The following is a 25,052-nucleotide window of genomic DNA, read 5'->3' as shown; positions in this document are numbered from 1 at the left end:
CTGTAGAAATACAGGTCAGACTAAATCAAACTGTAAAGAACTTCAAAACTTTTTGTTTGAGATCCATATTAGCAAATTTTAAACTAGTATTCAGGTCAGTGAACACATGGATCAAGACGCTAAGTCCTAATACCTCGACTTTGTTCCAGATGCTTCGAGGGAACACCAGTCCAGAGACAGAGCTATACTGAATTTTCAAAATTGGCTTAGATCTCACTCACAGTTTGGTGCTGCATCATGAGAAATAGAAGTTGAAAGCTTTTCACGGTTGGAAAAATATTTATGTTCTCTGGTGAACCTCAGATGTCACCACAAGCTTAAAATACAGTTTCTGATACTTATATTTCTCATACAAGAGAAAGGGCAAACAATACCACAGTCTCCATAAAGTGTTATACCAATGTTCGCTTATGCAGTGTTATTAACGAATTAGAAATTAGCAGCCTAAGACGAATTTCACTTCAACTACTGTTCCGCAAAAATTCAAATTGTTGAGTCAACTGCGGCTTCATACTCCTGGTACTTGTCGTCACCAACAGATGGCAACACTTGTAAACATCCTTGCAGTAGACTATCGACGAGGCGGAACAGACCACCATCGTCGTCCAAATTCTTCCAGAACGCTTGTAGAATGCCAGTATTCTATCCGCGACTACAATGTCTACAAAAATGCTTCAACTAAGCAAGGTATGCAATGTTTACATATAGTGTCATAAAATCATAATTCACACCTTTGTACCACCCGCTGCGGGTAAGTGGTCAATGGATAAACACGCAAACTGTAAACAGCTGAACAGAAAATTTTTATTTAAATACGGCAATAAGAAATATCAGAGCCTTTGGGTAGATTTGAGCACTCTACGCGCGTCTGCGTGTGTGTGTGTAATTTTTTAAGGTCTTACAATACATCACCTTCAATATTTTTACATTTCCGCCATTTTAGGACTTTTTACCAATTTTAAATTTCGCGACATCGATCATTTTTGATTTTTGAATTTGCCAACTACATCTGAGGCAGCAGTGAACCGACTGTGGCGGTGACTAACGGCACAGAAATGAACCAGAATAAAGACCACATTTATATTTCTCCCTACAAATCTGCGTATAGCACGATTAGACCAACCGACTAGATGGAAACCAAAAACGACGCCACTTTCAAACCATGTACCGTGCTGATAATGCTATCTCATACGGGTATGCGGCATCTCTCTGTCTTTCACAGTGATCACACAAAACCTGATCACATTTACGCCTATTATATATTCTACCAGACCCTTTAAGCGCCCAAACCAGAACAAAACTAAATGAAAATGAGATTTCCTGGCAGATTAAAACTATTTGCAGGACCGAGACTCGAACTCTGGACTTCTGCTTTTCCCGGGCAAGTGCTCTGATACCAACTTTTTTTCTTTCTTTTAATCACATTTTGTTTCTTATTGTGCGTTGTACTCGTTCGGGGCAGACATATTACCACACTTGTTCAACTTCATCGCTGATCCATTAACTCTTTTTTTTTCATTACAGAGGTCAGCTAAACCTCTGACGGAACACGCTGAGCCACCCAACACGGCTCGCGACGCGCCCTCACAGCGTTGATTCCGCCAGTACCTTGTCTCCTGTACCGCTGTACAGTGAAAATCTCACTCTGGAAACATTCCCCACGCAGTGGCAAAGTCATGTCTCCGGAATATCCTTTCTTCCAGGAGTTGTAGTTCTGCAAGTTTCGCAGGAGAGCTTCTGTGAAGTTTGGAAGATAGGAGACGAGGTACTGGCAGAAGTAAAGCTGGGAGGACGGGGCGTGAGCCTTGTGGGGTAGCTCAGCTGGTAGCCGGCACGGTATCTCAGCGCCGGCCGGTGTGGCCGAGAAGTTGGAGTTGGGTTTGGTTGTTTGGGGAAGGAGACCAGACAGCGAGGTCATCGGTCTCATCGGATTAGGGAACGGTGGGGAAGGAAGTCGGCCGTGCCCTTTCAGAGGAACCATCCCGGCATTTGCCTGGAGTGATTTAGGTAAATCACGGAAAATCTAAATCAAGATGGCCGGACGCGGGATTGAACCGTAGTCCTCCAGAATGCGAGTCCAGTGTGACCGAGAAGTTCTAGGCGCCTCAGTGTGGAACCATGCGACCGCTCCGGTGGCAGGTTCGAATGCTGCCATGGACATGGGTGTGTGTGATGTCCTTACGTTAGTTAGGTTTCAGTAGTACTAGGGGACTGATGACTTCAGATGTTAAGTCACATAGTGCTCACAGCCATTTGAACCATTTAGTAGCTCAGCGTGTTCGGTGAGAGGGTTAGCTGTCTTCTGTAAGAAAAGGAACTGAGTTAATGGATTAATGGATGAACGATGAACTTCAACAAGCATCGTGGCACGTCAGCCCCGAACAAATACAAAGAACACTAACGAAAAAATTGTGATCAACCAAAAATAAAAAAAGATAGTAGAGCACTTGCCTGCGAAAAGCAAATGTCCAGAGTGCGAGTCTCGGTCCGGGACGCGGTTTTAATCTGCCAGACAGCGAATCCATATCGACAGGGTGTTTTAAAACTACACCAAAAAAGTTCGAGGGGATGTAGCAGGTATGTTGAGAAACAAAATCAGAGTGGGAAACCGTGAAGGGAAGCGTCATTCAACGACGCTACAGTTTACCGAAGTTATAGGTGCTGGCTGCCATTACCGACCCCTTCGGTAGCTAACTTGAGTTTGTACGGAGGCGGACCGTAGGCGGAACATCTCGCATTGTTGTTTGTTATTCAGTGACTGCGACTGATTACTACGACCACCAGTGGAGAAGATGTAGCCTACTGCTGTGCAAACAAGCCCTGTCTTCTATGAATGCAATTCTGTGTTGTATTGGTGGATAACGATTTTGGACACAGGTTTGTATCTGCGGTTTATTTATCTCCGCTATACGAAAAACATTAGAGATTTTAGTGGGTTGCAGGATAAAAATATGCTATGGATGGAAACCTGTACCTGAAACCGTCATCCAGCGAGGCAAAAGACGATCACATTCACAGCAGACAAGGCCTTTCTACATAGCAGTTAGCTCCATATTCTCCAATCGCTATCACTGAATAACAAACAACACTGGCAGATGTAAACTGAAGGAGATCACTGCTGTCAGCTTCAGTGGGACATTACGCGGAATCACCGACAACGAGTAAAAACGGGTACTTGGCCGGGTTTCGAATCCGGGATCTCTTGCTTAATTGGCGGGTGTGTTGTCTACTGCGCTACCCGGGACACAGTGTTATCGCAACTGAGTGGACTATCTCCGCGCGCCTCACGGTCGATCCATCCTCCCACCGAGCACCGCCTATCCGCATTCCCCGTCCCTACTCTGAGATTCCCACAGGAGATTAGACAGATTTGTGCATCTGCACTGAAGAAGCTAGACGCATCACATTATACGAATGTGTGGTACCTGTTATTCTTCAGTGCGGATGCACAATTACGTCCAGTCCCCTGCGTAGTAAGCAGGATATCATAGTTCTGAATCCCATCCGATACACATTTTCACTCGTCGCCGCTGATTCCACGTAATGTCCCACAGCAGGTGACGGCAATGATCCTCTTCAGTTGACATATAATTTTTCACAACTGCGGATTCTGTGTGGTGTCTGTACTTTGTGGACTTGTCCGAAATAACAGGCACCATACATTAAAATAAATTGCCTGACGCTTCGCCTACGGTCTGTCAGTGTACGAATAACGTTTGTTGTCCAAAAGTGTGGCCTGAGGGCAGGTGCCGTCGCTGTAACTTCGACGCTCAGCAGCATCGTTGGATGACGTTTCCGACACGAGATCCACCCTCATTTTGTTCCACAAGACGCTTTCTACACCCGCTCCAAGTTTGTTTGTATAATTTTTGAACGCCAAATATGTTTAGTTCATCACATTAATAGTGGAAATTGACACAAGTGAACCTGTACTCCAACAGAAAATTTCCAGTGAACTCGGGTTCCTAAACGAGCCGATTTGCAAGACACCAGCCAACGTGTGGGTAAGAGATGTCTCAGACTTTCGAATGGTATTTCCTAGGTAGTACAAATATGTTTTTAATGTAGACCATTACATTACGTCCACATCTAAATAATCTCAATTTATATCCATAGCCTAATTAAAAAGAAGTACAATACTGCTTCAGCATTTTACAATATACTGTATAATGGTATCTGTTAAAGTAGACGTTCAACATATAGTTCTCTAATTGGAATAGAATCCTGTGGTTGAGTTACGTATTCTTTCAGACATCTGATCTCATAAATCTTACATAAACTATAGAAGTTGCTGTTCCAGTATTTAAACAACATCAACGATATTGTTTTACACTTTAGATATGAGCCCATACATTATGTCACAGGACTGGGTTAGATGACCTAAGTCAAACTAGATGTTGTACGTTACTTATCAATCTTCGTCCATTAGGGCACTACATGTAGTCTCACATCAGCGAAAAACTGTGCCAGTGACCTGTGTTGCACGTAGTAAGACCCTCAACCATGGGACTTGAGTAAATTCTATGATAAATTAGACGTAGATCCATGTGGAAATTTTATATATCTTTATAACGGAAAGAAAACATACATTCGCAACTAACCCGCAGGTGGATTATCTGCAGAACTTTGTTTCTGCTGTTATAAGGGATTTGAATGCTTTCCAGAGCGCTGTCTCGTTGCATGATGGTGTTTACGACCACAGGAGGTGGGCACCAGGAGGAATTAATTAAATATGTGTTGCCGTTAGTGACGTTACTGTGTTTGATTCTTAGCAGACATGATATGGCTGTATACTGATCGTCCGTGGTGATTTGAAATACACTACGAGGAGAAAAATTGTGCTGCGTTTTAGACTTTCCTAATTCAGTCAAGATTTATTGCAGCAACAGCGAATATGGAATATATCAAATGATTACATTTCCAGTTCACTGATAGGCACCAGGTATCGACCCATGCTGAAACAATCATATTGGTAAGTGGTGTAGCCTGCACGGTTGGCAATGCTGTCGCTATATCTGGCATCCAGTCTATCGTACAAATGGAAAACACTGTCCAAGGACCCGTTATATCACGCCCGCTCGATCTGTTCACGTAGTTCTGTAAGAGTTACTGGCTGACGAGGTGCACGAGCCACTTCTCGTTCCATCACATCCCACACGTGCTCGATTCGGGACAGGTCTGGAGAACGTGCCGCCAGAATTGCTGCACCTCACACAGAGCACGTTGAGTTTCACTGCTAGTATATGGGCGACCATTATCTTGATGGAACAACAAAATACCCTGCTGTTGCAAGTGAGGCAAAAGCGTACTTCTGACAATACTCTGCACCTACCGAGCTCTGATAAGCGACCCCTCAAGAAACACCATAGGTGGTTGAGAGTTGTAGCTTATCGCAACACAGACCATAAGGCCTAGGCTGGGGTCAGTGTGTCTTGCACGAATGCATTCTACGAGAAATCGCTCACCGGTTCTCCGTCGTACGCGCAATTCTGCATTCATGCAGAATCTGTTTTCATCGCTGGTGGCTTTGGTACACCATTCCATTTTCTAAGTGATCCTATAAAGGCACCAGTCTAACAGTGCACGTCTGTGCCGTGGCATGAGTGGAAATCGAGCTAAAGGTGTGCTTATCAGTTGTCTAGCTGCTAATAACCGGTTTACAAATGTTCTTGTTTACATGTCTGGGCGCACAATCCCTGTTATCGGTGCCGTGACAGCTGTAAGGCCTGTCATTGCTGCCGTTACAATATAAGCATCCTGGATGGCGTTTTCGCGTTTTTTATTAACGCATATACGAAAATAGCCGCGAAATATCTGTTAATAATGCCGTGCTTTGAATTTCTTTATCATCATTACCTTTTAACAAAGCATAATATATATATTGAGATCTTATTGTTCTGTATCTGGCCTACAATTAAAGGAACGTTTTTTCGTGACTGTAACTCATTCTAAAAATCAACATATCTTCCCTACTTTATAGTTATTGAAAATTGAAATTACTTGGTTATGAACACTGATGTTACAGTTCGTATGATCGTTCAACAACAAAATTTTGCAGTGGATTTTGTTTCTCGGTAAAACACCATTCAATACCACGACTAGCACAAGAACATGAGACTATTAAAAAAATACGTTTTCACTATAAAGTTTGCCAGACCAGAAAGGAGCACAGCAAGATTCCTATTAGATGTTGACGGTACATTAACTTATTTGTACTGTGAGCTATATACTATCAGCAGCCCGCGTCAACCTGCAACACATCATAAAATCTGCTGATCTGCATTGCAAGTCTGGAAGCTAAAAGAAATAATATTATTTTACTGTTACTTTACCGCTTCCTTGCGGTATGATAGACTATATTGGAAGTTGTTTGAATACGCCGCGGCAGCGGCTCTTTCGTTCGCCACGCAGCTCAGCACCACAGATAATATTTATATAACTGAAAAATGTCTCAACAGGATGGGATAATAGGCAAGCAAGCTTTAACAATTAATAATGCAAGTTTTCATTTACATAACTCTATTAAAACATTTAAATATTTCAATTGTTACACACCTTTATGAATTCACACGCAATGGCGTACATCTCTTAGTCTCGACAAAAGAATGCTACACTAGCGTTCGCTACTACGACACAGGATATCTTACTCGCTCGACTCCCAGATGAAGAAGGCAAAGAAATTGATATTCGTCACGTATTATATACTAGTTACTAATTTTAATCTTTGTTCGACATTTATCGTCTGTGGCGGTTTCATTACTCGCCGACGCAGATATTCTCAAAAATAAATAATAAAAAAAATACATAATTTTATGCAATAACACAATATGATACATATAATTTTCTCGTTACTACATAATATGTTGCTTTTGTTTCTTACTAGACGTTACAGCGTCTCGCCTGCGCGTAGACCCATAACGTCGTATCGGATGTGAAAATGTTCACGGGAGCATCGATACCGGTTTCGTTGCGCAACGGACACAGGACATCCTACTTATAAGGCAATTCTCCGAAAGAACCATACCTGAACTTGGAGGGACACAATTTGACACCTCTAAAATTCGCTCAGTTTGTTGGAAGAAGCACGAGTGGGTCTCCGTTGCATCGTTGCCTACCGAGCGAGATGGCGCAGTGGTTGGCACAATGGAATCGCATTTGGGAGGATGTCGATTCAAACCCGCGTCCAGCCCTCCTGATTTAGGTTTTCCGTGATTTCCTTTAATCGTTTCAGGCAAATGTCTTTGAAAGCACACCGCAGATTTCCTTCCCCATCCTTCCCTAATCCGGCGGGACCCATGATTTCGCTCTTTGGTCCTCACCCCAAAATCAACCATCCAACCAACTACGGTTGCCTGCTTGCTTCAGACGTCTGCACGAAACTGAACTTTCTGCTTGTATTCTCTATTAATGGATAGGCTCTCTGGTAGTTATGCCACTAATACATTGTTGTGGGCGACCTTGAAACCATTATGAGTACATCTACTATTTCCCAGATGGCATATGCCGTCATCGGGTCGAAAGCGACGTTGTTTTTCCAGGAGTACTAATTTCTTTTTCCGGCAGTGTAGATGTAGATGCATTATTTGACGCCGGTAATCCATACACCATTAGGGATAGTTTAGGTGTCACGTAGTAGGAATTAGCTCGAAATAAAATTTTTCTTAGATACATAGGTAGGATGATTCGATAAACAAAACTAGACATTAACAGGTATCATTAAATGTACTATATAGGTTTTCTTAAGAAGTGAAGCGTTGAGCTGAATGTAACTATTTTGCGGACGTAGACTAGTGACAGAAATACAAATAATTACCAGACACTATGATCTGAAAGAAATAATAGAAATAATTTCTTAGATAACACGTGCGATATTTCTGGTGCGGCTTCAGAAAGTCTTGACAGTGACTCTAAATGTAACTGCAAAGTTGTGAAGTTAATTAAAGAAACACTACGTCATTTGAACTTCGGAGACCCTTGACACAGGGAAAAATGCTGCACACAGTTTATGGAAAGGTTAATTCGCTTTAGCGAGCATCGTTTATACAGAGCGAATTAACGATTATCGTTGATGCAGAGTGTTCACTTAATACAAAGAAAGCAGTTTGCAGGCAACAGAGAAGTAAGTTAAATGAATTTCAAGATAGCGTCTAACAAAACCCTAGACGAGAGGTACAGCTTTATTTGACGTAAAAGAGGCAAAAGGCTCGCAGAATTAATACGAAAGTTTATCCGAAAACATGCCCTATTTGTTTCTAACGTCATTTGTATCGCATTATAGCAGCGGCGTCAACAACTCTTGACCTTACATTCCGTTAAAAATGTAGAGAAAGGTCTTTTGTTTAGAGAGACTATTAAAATTACGCAGCAGAATGCTAATTGTTTTCCAATGAAACTATCTAGTTGGACATCGAGAGGACTTGGTCAAAAATACTGGCACAGAAATACTTTAAGTGTTCACTGACTTCACAACATGCACGCCACCCTTCGTACAAAACGATGTACAGAAACAGACGTACGTCACAATAAAGAAAGAATAATTTCACCGTCTCCCTCTGTTTGTTGCACCTGATTCAGATCCGTAGGTCGGATGAAGAATACCAAACCCGTTTGCTAACAGACGTCTTTATTCAACTGTCGAATTCACCAGACTGGTTCTGACCAACTAGCATAATTATACAATCTAATACTGCATTCAATGAAAAGTCCTTTGGTTGAATTCAGAGCAGTTTACGAGTTTGATGTTTCGACAGGATAAAAAGCTATCTCGCGGACTTAAGACAACATTAAAAGAACGAGTAGACGCATTATTCATCATTAGTTATTGGTAAATGTATAATATTCTGCGAAGTCAAAACAATTTGAAGTGTAAGTCCAGGTACGTATCACAACAGAAGACCCGCTAAATGGCTAACACTCAATGGATGGAATGAAAGAAACAGGGAATTTCAAGCTTCTTTAGTGGGAAAGTAGGAAATCAGTGGAAGTCAATTAAAAGTTGTACTAACTTTCACTGACCACAGACTGTAGGAAACAGGTGATGATGAAAGGGAAGCAGCTCTAGAAAGTCCAGAATACTGCGCGCATCACTTTCTTGATTAGATGCGACATGTTTCAACCGCCATAAATTCATCCAAATTCAAATCCACAACAGTTTTAAATGTGTATATTTTTACTTTATTGCGAAATCCGTTGTAGGTGGAGTGGCAAAGAGACTGGGACAGCATCACAACACGTTAAATGCCTTCGCAGTGGCGACTATGTACAACTATCAGCTGTATAATGGAATGATAAAAACGAAAATCTGCGTCGGACCGGGACTCGAACGCAGGTTTCAAAAAGATTTTTAAAAAATCGAGTGTTATGGTCAGTTTTGATGCTTGAGTGATGATCACAAAGATTCACCAATGCTGGAATTGCGCCCTGCACAGAGACGACAGTAAAAAATGGATTTGTGGCCAGTTACGTGACAGTAAGACAGAACCAGCAGCAGAATAAGAGAGAACTTGCGGGTGTCCCTAAAGGAATCGGTGGGAGGAGGAGGTGAGTGGCGCGGAGGGGGGGGGGGGGGGGGGGGAATGTTATGAGTTTTCTGGAAATACAGTTCTAGAAATTCGGCGTATCGTCCACAGCACTTTGATACCGTAAGTACTGTTTGCATTAGTCATGGATGTAGAATTCTGCAACAGGGTCTTCCTGAAAATTAGAGCTTCCTTAAAACAGGCATCCGAATGCCTAAGATGGGGAACTGCTATTAACCTATCCGATGCTATGGCAATCTGGATGTATAACCAATCGAATTTTGGTATTTTTTTCCAGTTTTGTTTTATGTTTAATGTTACCAGTTATTACTAATACTTAAACTACACTACAAGGCAGAAACGGAATACTGAATCACAGTTGTGCACAACTTTTTGCAGCTATTATAACCTCACAGGTTTTGAGAAATATAGTTTTGACTTTTATTCTATAATTACACAAAACTGGGGCGTTACATGTATGTTCGATAGACAGGTAAAAATTTAGCTCCTCCTCATAAAGGAACAGAAACAACATGGCTGATAACCTGCCAGCCTAGAACGACTAGTCCACGGAGGTAACTGAAACTTCTGTTTCGGACAAAGGCACACCAGTGAAAAATCTTTGTAATATTGCCGTTGATTAAAAGGAATATTCAAACTTAATACAAAGATTAGCATATTACATTGTACTCCTCACTGAAATCAAGTTCTTTTGTTTTAGAGTCATTCCCTTAGTGGGAAAGATGCATGTGTGTCAACAGGATGTAAATTGAAGTCTTTGAGTTTCCATACATGAACACATGGATCTTATATGCCTCTTTGGTTATCAGAGAACATGTTAGGGGCTGATGACATTATGGTGGTCCTGTCGTGCAGCATTCTTGGAGCGTGCCCTCCGTTGGCTACAATAACCGTTATAGAGTGACTACTGAAACATTTCCCCGCGTGCCTGTGCACTTTGAATGAGTTAATATGAATGAGAATGACTATATTCATCTGAGAGCTAATTATAGTACTCGCGCCGGTAGCTTTGGCAAATTTGTTCATTCAGCGAGTTTTTATAATGTGAAAGAAGAAATTTCGTTCGACAGTTTTTAAACTGGTACCCGCTTCGTTGTTATCAGAAAATGGTACAATTATTCTCTACCCCTTTCAAATGTGTTTCAAAAAAAGTAATGAGTGAAAGCTATGTCTCCTCGAAACTGTCTCATTCTTTATGGCAACCACTAAAGGAGATCATAAGTTCTCATGTTAATGTGACTGAAATACTTTGCGGTTTTAGTGCCCCAAAAGAACTTCAGTTTAAATCAACTTTTTAATTTATTTAACTCTGGAATTAAAAGTTTTATTTTAATGCTATCGCGTATTACTGACCTAACTTTGCCGACCGCGGTGGCCTCGCGGTTCTAGGCGCTGCAGTCCGAAACCACGCGACAGCTACGGTCGCAGGTTCGAATCCTGCCTCGGGCATGGATGTGTGTGATGTCCTTAGATTAGTTAGGTTTTAGTAGTTCTAAGTTCTAGGGGGCTGATGACCTCAGATGTTGAGTCCCATAGTGCTCAGAGCCATTTGAACCATTTTTGTTTTTACCTAACTTCGCTGATACGTATTGCATTGTTGCGGGGTTAGCTAGCTGCACTTTTTACGAATGTTTTTAGTTTTCGCAAGCACTTGCATTATTTTAAGTGCTCTTGCAGGGTATTTATTTCTTACAGCTACTGGCAGCCAAGTGACTTATTTCGAATATTTGGTCAGAATAGAGTAGGGTAGGGTTTCCGTTGTTCAAGGAAGAACCAACTTTAGTGCCAAAACCAGCTGTTGCACGTTCTGATTAGGAAACCGCGATATCTATAAATTTCCGTACAATCCAAATGTTGTTCCAGTAACCGCTTACATTTAACTTTTTCAAGTTTTAATTGTTGACTCATTACCACATCCACACTTATTGTTAAAAGTACGATGATAATTGGGTATCAAGTGGAATTAGTGACTGGACTGGGGATCATTTTCATAGCATGTTTGCTTGGATGGAGAGTTATCGCCAACTGTAGAATTAGCTTGAGGACCCTTGCAGTTCATGCTATAAATTAATGCCTTTGTGGTAGAAACCCCATACGTTTTGCAGGTAATATATTTATCAATAACGAAATACTCTCCGAAAGAAGCGGCATAAGCATTCAGTCAGATTTTGAGAAGACTTCAAAGTGGTGCAACTGCTTTAAATATTCATAAATGTAAAATTGTGCTCTTCACAAAATGAAAACCTATAGCAGTCTGTGGCTACACTGTCAATGAGTCACAGTTGGAACCGGCCAACTCGTACAAATACCTGCATGTAACACTTCGTGGGGATGTGAAATGCAATGATCACACGGGCTCAATCGTGGGTGCAGCAGGTGGTAGACTTCGGTTTATTGTTGGAATACTTGGGTAATACAATTAGTTTACAATGAAGATTAATTATAAATGACTCGTGTGACCCACCGTAGAACATTATTCAAGTGTTTGGGACCCCTACCAAATAGAAGTAAAAAGATATTAAATGGATGCAGGGAAAGCGGCACAAATAGTCTCAGGGTCGTCTGACTCGTGGGAAAGTGTCACAGAGATGTTGAAGAAACTGAGCTGGCAAACTCTTGATAGACGTGAAGTATCCTGAGAAATCGTAATTACAAAGTTTCAAGAACCGGCTTTTAATGATGACTTAAGGAATATACTATAACCCGTTACTTATCACTGGCATAGGGACCTTAAGGGCATGATTAGATTAATTACAGAATGCACAGAGGCATTTAAACAATCAATCTTATCATGCTTCATATATCAACGGTACGGGTACAATGAGACGTGCCCTTTTCCAAGCACGTCATAGTGGTTTGCAGAATATAATGTAGATGTTGCTGGGGAAGCTGTCCAATGTATTACATATAGCAACTTCTTGTACGCAAGCATTAATCATTGGAGATCATCATGTTCACTTTAACGAAATTAAATTTCATGTAATAGGCAAACAAATTCTATTGCGCGAAGCATCAGTTGCAGTGTCTGAAATTCAAGTTTTACCATAACACAATAACAATCACTTGTGAACTTTCGTATAAGTTGTTTACGGTGACTTAGTTTCTTTTCAAAATTGGAGATGAGGTTTTGAACATCGTATGTTGCTAATTTTTAAAGTATTTCACTTTTAGCGATTTACACAGCTAAGTTTTGCATTCAAGGTAGCCCTGTTATATCACGTCTAGGTGGCGGCACACTGGATTTACAGCCTTCAGAATTAGAACATTTCTTTCCGCATTCTGAATATTACACTAAGACTTGTGTTCGTGTAGAACGAGAAACCATTAATCATTTCATTCAGACACAGTCCAGAGGTGACGTTGCAACTGCGGACAGGACAGTTTATCAGTTGTTTCGGAACCATTATGCAATTGAGAGGAGTTTATTAAAAGATTACGCCAATATAAGTAGAAAATTGAAGACCAACATCTATTTTAGGATATAGGCCATCCAGTAACTAACATAATAAGTGCGCTAAAGTGGGAAGTTCACGTAAGTCACAACATTACACTTGAAACAGGAAGCATTTCCCTGAAGAAGTCTAAGCACAGAACCCTTTTCAAGTTATTGGTTGGCATGTATTTGCAACAAGAAGAAAATGTTGACGGTCTTTACAATTAAAAACCTATTGTCCCTCAAAAATTTTACTTTGCTGGAATTATTTCCTCATGGATATCAATGCGTCTATTACTTATTTATGTATTCCTTATAATTTAAAATGTTCCTTTTATGAACATTCGTAAAGTAATTCATGTGTTAATGTTATATATTTATGAATTAAATCGAAATTATTTAGATTACAGCCTTTCACCACTTTCGGTTCCCAACAGTGATGTACTTTCAGACCTGCGTCGTCTGTAGCGGCACTGTCCATTAGGCGTTTGATTTAATAATAATAACTTAAATGACTTATCCGAAATCATCAGACGTCTGTTGTTGTGGTATATATAACGCAGTAATCCTCGGGGAACTCTGTTGTGTCACCTGCGACTGGTCCCAGCAGAGGTTCGAGTCCTCCCTCGGGCATGGGTGTGTGTGTTTGTCCTTAGGATAATTTAGGTAAAGTAGTGTGTAAGGTTAGAGACTGATGACCTTAGCAGTTAAGTCCCATAAGATTTCACACACATTTGAACATTTTTCTTGTGTCACCATGTATTACGTGCACTCTAGCCTTTCTTGAAATGTCATTACAGTTTGGATGTAGAAGTGTATACAGGCTCTTTGACACATTCGCACGTGGAAATAAATTAAAAGAAACTAGTATGAAACAAATATTTCAAACAATAGTACTGTCGGTGCAACTATCCACATGGGTATGCAATCGAAATTTAAAGTAATACTAGATAATATTTGGTTACGTCCCAAACGCATTCCAGTCACCATGAGTTCCGTAGTTACCGACGGTACATGGAAAAGATATTCTAACAGCGTGTCACGGGAAGGAAGAGGGCATGTTGGAAAGTAATGCCTCCGAAATGTTTTATGATAAAACTCTTACAGCCTTAATAAAAAACGTTACTAGTGTGCTACATCTTTATTCTTCATGTTTGCTTACATATTTTTCTACATAGTGACCTTGCCAACGAACACATTTCTTCAAACGAGAGACCAGTTTATTGATTTCGTCACTGCAGAATATACGAGTTTGTTGACGGAGTCATAATCTCACTTCTGTTTGGATCGCTTCATCACTATCAAGACGAATTCCTCTAAAGCGTTTCAGCTACTGAGGAAAATGGCATTGGGCCAAGGTGGGACTCTACGAAGAATGATGGATAGCAGTAAACGCAAGGTGCCGGAATGCCGCAGATGTTGCAACGTTTGTGTGTGGTCTGGTATTTTGAGGCTGAAGCAGACGGTGTCCCGTATGTGGAAGAACTCTTCGAATTGGGAACTCGATTACAGCACGCTGTAATCTACATAGTTACGTTATACACCGCCATGCTACACGCTACAATCCGGAGTCCTCTAGCGGCAGAGGCTGCAAATACGTAGACATGGAGAATAAAGATCTGGAATGTTAGTAACGTTCGTTTTAATCAGAAGGCCTGAAGTGTTTTCACATAGAATATTCGATTGTATTATTTTTCATCATGACGTCGTACATCATAGTAGGACTGATGAATGACGCGGGTAAAACACCGTTCACGCGCGTTCAAAATAGAATTCGTTCCCACAGCAAAAGTTACAGCCAAGATAAATGCAATACCAAAATCGTACAATGGCGTACATTTCATTGTAAGTATTGGCGGAACGTTCCTACACTCTGTTTGGTTACTAGGTTGCCGCAGACACTCAAGAATTTCTGACATCGTTATTTATCCTTCGTAAAATAAAACGCCAAGTACGAACTTACATACATATAAGTGAGCTCTCAGCAAAATCGCCATTACGAAGTACTAAGGAAAGTCATCTGACAGCATTATTTAAAAAACAGAAAAATTTTGGAGCAACGCGGGTTGCTTCGTGCATAGACGCGTTGTTACGAATGATGCCCCGCTGGAATGATCCGCGCTGGTGTGAGGCAGTCCAAGTCTTGCAGGCAAGCAGTGAAACAGAGTTATGGAGGGCGGGCAGATCTAACGGACAGGTAAACTCCACAAAGCCGCTTACTTCGTGCCACTCTGTACCACAATGATTTCACCCGCAAGATTAGAATTGCGTGTAATGATCACTGTTTGTAGACAACGTATTCTCTGTCACTTGCTGACTGATTAACGGAGTTACACATATCATCTACTATCAGAAATTGACTGCGTGTGATAAGGGGTGCCCTGTTTTAGAGTGCATAACCTATCACTGTTATTACGTTGGTTTTGCTGTTATTTGGATATTATAATTTTCTCCCTACAAGTTTCACCGCTTCATCCAAGGCACTGTCCTCATTTGCACTGAAAGTGCAATCTTTGTGGGCGTCGCAGTTGATTCTTGACGTGTCAGTAAAAGGATTGCTAAGTTCTATAAACTGCAGTGATCTCTTCAATCCAGGTATTTGTCCCAGAATAGTAAAGAGTGGTGTTCTGTTTTTCAGGAAGTTTTGTTTGAAATGCCTGGCTTCTGTACATTACCAGGGTATATAGATTGAAGGAAGCTATTAAGTTACGTTGTCGAAAATCACGAACCGATGCCATTTCCTTTATTTACTTTGTTTACTTTGGTTAAATAACAGAACCACGGTCATCACAAAATCGTGTGCTCACATCGATAGACGATCTAGGATTTCACAGGTAAAATAACTCACACATGAAAATGCAGGCTTTCTCGGTGAATCTCAACGGTAAAATCTTCTCGGGTTGACAGCCGAGCCAATGAATTATTCTCCAATGGAGATAGCGTTCAAATCGGAGTAATGAGAAGACTACTCCTCTCGATCTAAGACGTCGTTCACCTGCGCAGTTCATTGTGGTTGCGCATTGTCATCCATAAAAATGAAGTCAGCGTCGATTACACACGTTAAAAGATGGGCGTGAAGAAGTAGTATAGTGTTACAATAACGTTGACCGGAGAGTACAGTCTTCCGAGATTTTTAGGTGAGTAAGCTCATGCAATATTGCGCTTCCCCACGCCATACCAACTGGAGCAACAATACAGTCTTTCTCGAGAATGTCGAATTTACCCTCGTATGGCGGTAAGTTCAACACGATAGTTTTGGTGGTCTAGAAGGCGTGTGGAGTCATAACTTCACAAGCGCGTACTGCGCTCCAAATCCTTGAACTCGGTGCATAAGAGATGTGGTGCCACTCTACAGCTCTCCATCTGCGTCTTTTTACGGGTGTGTTAGGCCCTGAATTCATTGTTAGGGATGACAATGTGCGATCGAGTTAAACAACCCAGACTGAGGTGATGTTGGAACGAGAGGAAACTCGGCGAATGGTTTCACCTGCCAGTATCACGATCTAAATCCGATCTAGCGCGTGTGGGAAGCGTAGGAAAGACGTTTGGGACACGCAGCAACGACCATCCAGCACTTGTTAACCTTTCTTGTGAAGGAACATCCTACTACAAGCACTACTTATCAACCTTATGGACAGCATAGGAGTACGTTACAGAGCACGCGTTTCCCTCTGTGGTGAGCACACGCTATTACGAACGTTCTGTCTTGTCCAGGAGCCATCATACACCTCAGAGAATTCAATGTAATTAACGAATTTCAGTAGAAGTGTCATTTGTGCCTCACTGTGTAGTTTTTTCAGTTATCTTCCGTACTATACTCTAGCAGCTGTTTTTATGTGTCATCCAAGTCTGCCGAGCTGCACTCACTGCCAGTAAGACTTATGCTCTAACTGCTTAGACCACCAATACAGAGCATCACTGCCCGCTGGAAATACTATGATTACTCATCTCGCAGCCTAAACGGATCACCCTATTGGGACATAGTCGTAGCAGTTCTATTTATGCATATTTAATGTGTTATTTAGAAATAGCAAGTACTGATAACCTGAACTCTCTCGTCCATGCAGAATCGCAACAGCTACTCAGAGCTTAGGATCGCTTCACTGAAGTAACGTGTCATGGGGGAAAACGACATATGTAGCGTTTTGGTCATGCCTGGCAAGAAAATCAAGCATCCAAAAGACAGAGTCGGACATAGGTTCAGAGTGGTACGTGTTCAGACCCCCCCACCCTACAATTATTCATTAAAGTTCATTATTTAAATTCTGTTTCTGCTGATTTACAAAGACATACACTTCGTCCTTCGTAACAGCACACTGAGGAAACAGGTTGGAAAGTTCAGAATTGTTGATTGATCAAAATAATTGGTACTTAGCTGGTAAAATTCCTCTTCGTTGTTTTTCTTAGTTCACGTCTATGGGCTTCTTTCTCGCTTTGCAGTAGAATACTGACAAAGTATTGCGATTTTCAGGAGTTCACGGGTTTGTTCTTGCGGCATCAATTCTAATCAAACCAATGAACACGTTTCAGTCTTCACTTTGTTTATATATCCTTAAGATAATTTCACAAATTTCAATAACACTATTTCTTTGTGGTTCACAATCATGGAAAAAATACTTTTGGGCATTTTTATTTAGACACAACGCGTAACGCTCGCCCAACTCTGACATCATGCTACCATACACATCTTCTCTCAGCGAACTACTTTCTTTACCCACTAATAGTCCACAGATTTTTAAATACGTAACTTACAACACATTGGTCAAAGATTAAGAAATTTCTACATGCATACATACCTCTCTGACATTTACATTTGCCTAAATAATCAAGAAAATTTTTACACGAAATATTTAAAATATTTATGACAGCTAAGAAACGGTAAATGCGGTATAAAACACATTATATCGGATATTACGCGTGGTACAGAGAAAACGGGCGTAATCATGCCAGTTTCATTACAACGTACACATCATAGACTAATATGTGCATCATTACAGTTTTAATAATGTGCGACAAGCAGAGCGGCACCAAAGTGCATTAGTGCGTTTCGTGTTTACGGGTTATTTCTGGATTTGATAAGGTGTATAAGGTGCAAGTAAATGAAGAGCGTCAATTGTTGAGAGATCTCTACGAGGGATTCGCAGATGTCACGCACTTGAGTGACGCAGCGAGATCAGCACGTGGCAGAGTTTGAAATGGACCTCACTGTAGGCTCCGTTCGAATGGCTGGTGGAATCGTGGAACATTCAGATTTGTGAAGCAATCGGATACTACAGTGGCCTGATATTGGGCAGCATGGGAACGTGTGCGCAGCGTACTCATCGTTAAAATTCCGTCTCACGTTGTAATGAAACTGCTCTGATTACGTCATTTTTTATGTACCACACGTAATATCCGATATAATGTGTTTTATAGCGCCGTATTGGGCACCAAACATGGGGAAACTCCTTCACATCTCCATCTACCATCCGAGAACATTCCGCAACACTGTGTCGTCCTTTACCGTTGGTCGGAGACTTTATGCAGCCAGACTACAGAATCACCGTCTCATGAGTAGGCTGGCGTTAACAGTACACAAACGGCTGCCTTTGGATGGGGACGTGAACAGGAAGAGTGAACTGCTAGTGAATGGCACGCATTGTGTTCAACGACGAATAGCCGTTCTGCAGTATCTCAGATGACCACGTTCTGTGAGTATGACGGTGACCTTGGGAGACGTCCTGTATTTCCAATGTTTTGAAGGCACAGCTTTTTGCCATTGATCGAAAGAGGTAGCAGTCAGAGGGCGCAATGTCTGGAGAGTATGGCAGGTGGAGCAGAACTTCCATTTAGAAGTTTACAAGTATGTTTTGAGGAGTTTTGGGACATAGGGTCGAGTACTGTCATGCTACAAGATCACCATTTCATTTCTGTCGTTGTTTTACGGTCGTTTGTCTTTCAGTGCTCGGCTCAAACGAATCAGCTGGTTTCGAGAATGATCTCCTCTGATTAGAATTGCGCCGAAGCGTAGTTTTGCTACAATACGTAAATTACGTAGTAAATGGTAGGATTACCGGTAGTACTGGTGGCAGTCGTAGGGAAAGAAGCCTAAATTAATGTGTGAGAGAGAAACTGAGAGCCTACGATTTCTCTTTGTTTTTTGATTCTGCGTGTGTTTGTTTTGCACACAGTTGTAACCACACTCATTCGGTGTTAGTCCACCATGCATTTTATATCTTTGCAAAATGTAAATTGCATGTTATAATTTTAAAAAGGCTGTTGGCGCTACTTCTGCCCTTTCTTGTAACCAAAGCAATTACTTCTTCTTAATTTTCCGATAAAAAATTCTTTATAATTACTGTTGGTCTTTTGTTTGCTGTAGAAAGTTCATAATGATGATAAAAGGCAAATGTTTATTGTTATTACTAACAACTGTGAAAGCTGGTTATGAATAACAGAAACATGTAGTACGTAAGATCAACGCTGTACTGAAGCCATCTTTGGTATGTTCTTGTTTTGTGTTTCTTTTACCTTTTATGCAGAAATCTCACTATACAATAAATCCATATTTATTTTTACTACAACATCCTTGCGTTTCACGTTGTCAGTCAATAATTTTCGAATAAAACCTGAATTACAAACTGACGATTTGAATTTTGCTATATATACTGTTTATTTTTAACTAACAGACAGGGGGATAACTAGGAAGAAATATTTCGTAGGTTACTCGACCCTTTATACACCCTCACACAGTTTCTAGACGATTCACGGCTCTTGGTTTCTAGGGGAATCTAGTAAGACGCTGATCACATACTCAAACAAAGCGCTCGAAACGAGGTAACGCCCAACAGTTACGCAACACACTTAATGTACATGTAACCTGGTTTCAGTCTTCACTGACCAATGCTATTAGCAAAACTACCGTAGTCTACGCTTTATTACGATGGTCTGCGGTACTCCACAGGCAGTTTTACAACTTTGCCCGTGATTGTTTTCGTAGGTATAAGCTGCTTCGAAAACTCTCCTCTGATTTATTGCCATGACGGTCATTGACACAAAATTCACTGTTCGTGAAGCGTTGAAACTATTCTGAAACTATATGATGCACACTGTTTCACTAATAGGTGTCTCGCTGTAGGTCTTACCCGGAATTTTATGAGCCTCAGCCGCAAATTTCTTCATGTCGAATCATAAAATTAAAACTGTCCGCAACTGAGGATAATTGGGCTCCTAAGTTGACATACTCAATCAAGAATAACTCTATGACGCAATCAAAACTCGACTAATATTTTCGTGACGTTGTCTTCACAAACGATTAAGCTTATACCCAAGTGGGAAAGCGATATGCGCATGTATAGACAGCGGAAGAATCACGTACACAAGATGCAGATGGGCTTCGTATTGTCGAAGCAGTCATTTTCATTAAGATGACTTATGTGGAAAGCTTTCCGACGTGATTATGGCCGCAAGACAGGAATAACCGACTTTGTACGCGGAACGGTAGTTGGAGCTAGGCGCATGGAACATTCCATTTCAGAAATCGTTAGCAAAGGAAATATTCCGAGATCAACAGTCTGTCGAGAATGCCAGATTTGAGATATTAACTCTCACCATTGACAATGCAGAAGCTGACGGCCCGCACATAACGACCGAAAGCAGCGGCGGTTGCACAGTGTTATTAGTGCAAAAAGACAAGCAAACTGCGTGAGATAACGGCAAAAATAAGTATCTAACCTACGACGAACGAATGCGGCGAAATTTTGCGTTAGCAGGCGACCGATGCGAGTGCTATTTTGCTCATATACTACATGGCCTGCAGTGCATCGCCTGGGCTCGTGACCATATCGGTTGGACCCTAAACGGTTGGGAAAACTCTGACCTGTTGAGACGGGTCTTGATTTCAGCTGGCAAGAGCTGATGGTAGGGTTATAGCGTGGCGGGGACCTGAGGAAGCCATGCATAAAGTCAATTTGTCAATAAGGCACTGTGAAAGCAAGTGGTGGCTGCATGATGGTATAGGCTGTATTTGCATGGAATTGACCGGGTCCTCTGGTCCAGCTGGTCGGATCACTGACTGGAAATGGTTGCGGGTGGCTACTTGAAGACCTTTTCAACCATTTATAGACTTCATGATAAGAAACAACGATGAAATTCTTATTGTGTCACCGAGGCACCATCCTACGCGATTGGTTTGAAGATAACTTTGGACAATTCTAGCAAATCATCTGGGCACCCATTTCGTCCCACATGGCAGGTAATCGAGAGGTCACTTCATGCACAGAATCCTGCGGAGTTAGCATGGCAACGGCCTTGCCGCAGTGGATACACCGGTTCCCATTAGATCACCGAAGTTAAGCGCTGTCGGGCATGGTCGGCACTTCGATGGGTGACCATCCAGGCCGCCATGCGCTGTTGCCATTTTCCGGGATGCACTCAGAATCGTGATGCCAATTGAGGAGCTACTCGACCGAACAGTAGTGGCTTCGGTCAAGAATACCATCATAACGACCGGTAGAGCGATGTGCTGACCCCACGCCCCTCCTATCCGCATCATCCACTGAGGATGACACGGGGCTCGAATGGTCCCGGTAGGCCACTCATGGCCTGAAGACGGCGTGCTTCTTTTTTTACAGAGTTATCATGGCCCTATATTTCTGCAGGGGGCTTCCAAAGACTTCTTGACTTCATGCCATGCTTGCCACAACGATATTCTGCACAACGCCGGACCAGTGTGAGGTCCGACACGATTTTAGGAGGAATCCCATGACTTTAGTCACCACTGTGTACTGTGTAACATTTCAACCTACCTACTGCACCATCACTTTCCACATCTGCCATCTATAGTAAAATGGTCGAAGCAGAGATGCAGATCTAAAAATAGCGCGTTCAATTTCTCGGAGGTGGGTTACTCGCAAACCGTGCAGCAACACACACACACACACACACACACACACACACACACACATACACACACCACTCAGACACACGCAGAGAGAGAGAGAGAGAGAGAGAGAGAGAGAGAGAGCGAGAGAAGGGGGGGGGGGTGCTCAGGCCTGACCCCACCGGTCAGGCAGGCAGAGGGGGTGAGAGAGGGAGAGGGAGAGGGAGAGGCAGAGGCAGAGGCGGCGGTCTCCGGACGCAATCAGTCAGCGTGGCGCGCCCGCATCCATCACGCAGCAGCCCGGCTGGCGGCTGGCGGCTGGAGGCTGCGAGCCACAATTTGTCCCGCCCGCTCGCTCCGGGCACAACGAGCCTGGTATAAAGTAATTGCGGTCGCCGCCGACCACAGCAAAACGCCGCTCGGGAATGCGTCTGCAAGCTAAACTCGTTTGTTTCGGGCCACTCTCCCGTTCCAGCGACCGTTCGCAGATGGTGAGTTCGTCCTGGAAGCTGCCTCTGACGCTGAGGGCCATCGTCCAATGTTGCCACGGAATCTGGCCTACATGCCGCTTCAGAACAGCTGTTGGCCACGATTTCATATAAAGGCCTATTCAGTTTGCATGCCGTAGCGAGTTATGTTGGATACACGAGCGAACATTCTACGTTTTACGACTGTCAACATAAAATGAGCTTCCATCTCTCTCTCTCTCTCTCTCTCTCTCTCTCTCTCTCTCTCTCTCTAGCCGGCCAGTGTGGCCGTGCGGTTCTAAGCGCTTCAGTTTGGAACCGCGTGACCGCTACGGTCGCAGGTTCGAATCCTGCCTCGGGCATGGATGTGTGTGATGTCCTTAGGTTAGTTAGGTTTAAGTAGTTCTAAGTTCTAGGCGACTGATGACCTCAGCAGTTAAGTCACATAGTGCTCAGAGCCATTTGAGCCATCTCTCTCTCTCTCTCTCTCTCTCTCTCTCTCTCTCTCTCTCTAAGCGCTTACACCTATTCACTGTTGTCTCGTCTCAAGCTAGCGGTAGGGATGATAAAGGCCCAGTATTTCCATCACAAATATTCCTCTCTCCAAATGCAGCCATTTCAATTTTCTATCCTTTTTATAGCTCAGAATAATCTGCATAATGGGAATTTCGGTTGCTTCCGAGCGAAATCACAGCATCTCCTTAATCTTCCAATATAATGATCAATCACAACTGAAAGATTCGCGAAATTATAATGGAATAAGAAACGCTAGAAATATTGGGACTAATACATTCCTTTCGCCGTTGTTCAGTACATTGCGGTAGCGGCAAGTGGTGACGTAGGTTGCAGGTCGCAAGTGTCATACAAAAAGCTTAGGCATTTGTAAACATAACACCTTAAAGTGTTGTAGGTATGTGGTCCGTTCTTTCGGACATGTCTGACGGCCAATTTCTCACCTCAGTGCAGATTCACACCGCTCTCGAACTCGTACAGGAAGCGGTGAAATGCCGCGAGTAATGAGGACAATCGGAAAGGGGCACTATATCTGTAGTGTGCGAATGATTTGACAGTTTGGGTCTCACGTGAGATGTGCTACAGTAGTCCGTTTAGTAGCAATTACCACTCGGTCCGAATGGCTTAGCGATGAGCGACTCTGCCTTGTAAGCAGGAAACTTCAGTTCGAATCCCAGTCAGGTAAAAGTTTTAAACTTTCTCCACTGATATGAATCTATGACCACTATTAGCTAATGTCAGTCATTTCTTTGTTTCTTGATAAAAATGTTAGTCGATTTGTGGTTGCATCATTAAGTTATTCTCGACTCAATACGTCAACTTACGAATCTTTTGTCGTCATCGGTGCGAAGGTTTTATTTTCTGCTGAAACGCAAAGGAATCTGTACCTGAGGCTCCTAAATTGTTGAGTGAGACCTGTGGTGCGGCACCTGTTAGTGAAAGAATATTCAGAGAAGAGTTTCATCAACTCATGAACGTTGATTTTGACGCTGAAGGACGGCATGGCGGTGGAAGGGAGGTTTTCCAAGTAAATGAAACCAACGGAAACAATAACAGGAAATGGTTATCTATGGCAACTGACGCATTTGAAGCGAGCGCTGAACGACAAACGGCCGGACACTGTGATAGACTGCGAAAGGTGATTTTTCAGCATGACAGTGCTCGACCCCTTCTCATAGAACCCGCCAAAACGTACTCGAAGACGTGGTAATGGAAAGTCCTCTTACACCCGCCGTATTCTGCTTACATTGCTTCCTCTGTTTACCAGATTGTTTCATCGGTGGGGGGTAAACGGCTTGGTTGATCAGCACTTCAGGTCCCGTGAACAAGCGCAAAATAGGGTCCATTCAAGTACCTCCTGAAGAAACACACAGTTGTTTCGCAGCTGGATACGTATGCTCCCCGAAATATGGGAGACAGTAGTGGCCAGCGATGGTCAGTAATTTTAATGGTAGATGTTTTGCAAGCTTTTTACAAAAAAGCCCAGAACGTCGAGACAAAATGACAGAAACAAAGTAGTCGACCTAAGAAATGCGCGGCAGTGGACCTTGATGTGAAAAGCTGACCTTGAAAATAAGGACTTATAGAATTAATTATATAATTTTATTGGTGACGTGTCACTGGAGTAAAGTATTAATGGTTTCCTTTCCAGTCAATACTGCACTCACACTACATTATTATGCGGCAAAGAACCTATAAAAAATTTTAGAGTAGCGATTATGTTTTTAAGAAACAAGAAATCAAAGTAGAAACACAACATCAAGTTGTACTAGAAAACACTACATGAACCATGTACGACATTGTTAAATGAAATGTTACAGCAATTTCCTATCTTCCAGAAAGAAAAAGGAAAAGCGAAAATGATGAGCAGGTAAAGCAGTTTACCGGAAGTTCCTTCTACTTCATTGGGTGCAGAAGATAGCAGCAGGCTGAAATTTCCGAATTCTGAAAGTCGCCACGAAATTTGAAATCCTGGACAGAAAAATGAATAAGTTTTTTAATTCTGAGCAAAGATAAGTGAAGTCATATTCAAAGAGAACCTGTACCAACCGTTAAATGTCTAGAAACATTATGTTAGTTAGCAAATGTTGTAAAGGTTGGGGGACCCTGAATAGGAAAGTCAACGACGGAATCAGTTGCTGCAATGAAAGTTGTAGTTAAGTTGTAAGTCTGAAGAATAAAGAAAAAAAGACGAGAAAGGGGATATTGCTAAAAATTAGCAAAGAAAATTAAAATTTAAT

The 25,052-nt window shown here is 42.1% G+C and overlaps 1 pseudogene; it reads left to right on the top strand.

Annotated features, from left to right (window-relative positions):
- Positions 1-21,251: 21,251 nt before the first annotated feature.
- Positions 21,252-21,369, top strand: LOC124796637 (annotated as a pseudogene).
- Positions 21,370-25,052: the final 3,683 nt, after the last annotated feature.

The sequence above is a fragment of the Schistocerca piceifrons genome, chromosome 4 (assembly GCF_021461385.2).
Source record: "Schistocerca piceifrons isolate TAMUIC-IGC-003096 chromosome 4, iqSchPice1.1, whole genome shotgun sequence".
NCBI classification, from domain to species: domain Eukaryota; kingdom Metazoa; phylum Arthropoda; class Insecta; order Orthoptera; family Acrididae; genus Schistocerca; species Schistocerca piceifrons.
The sequence above is the reverse complement of the archived record's forward strand: the minus strand, read 5'-3'. Positions and strand labels throughout refer to the sequence as shown.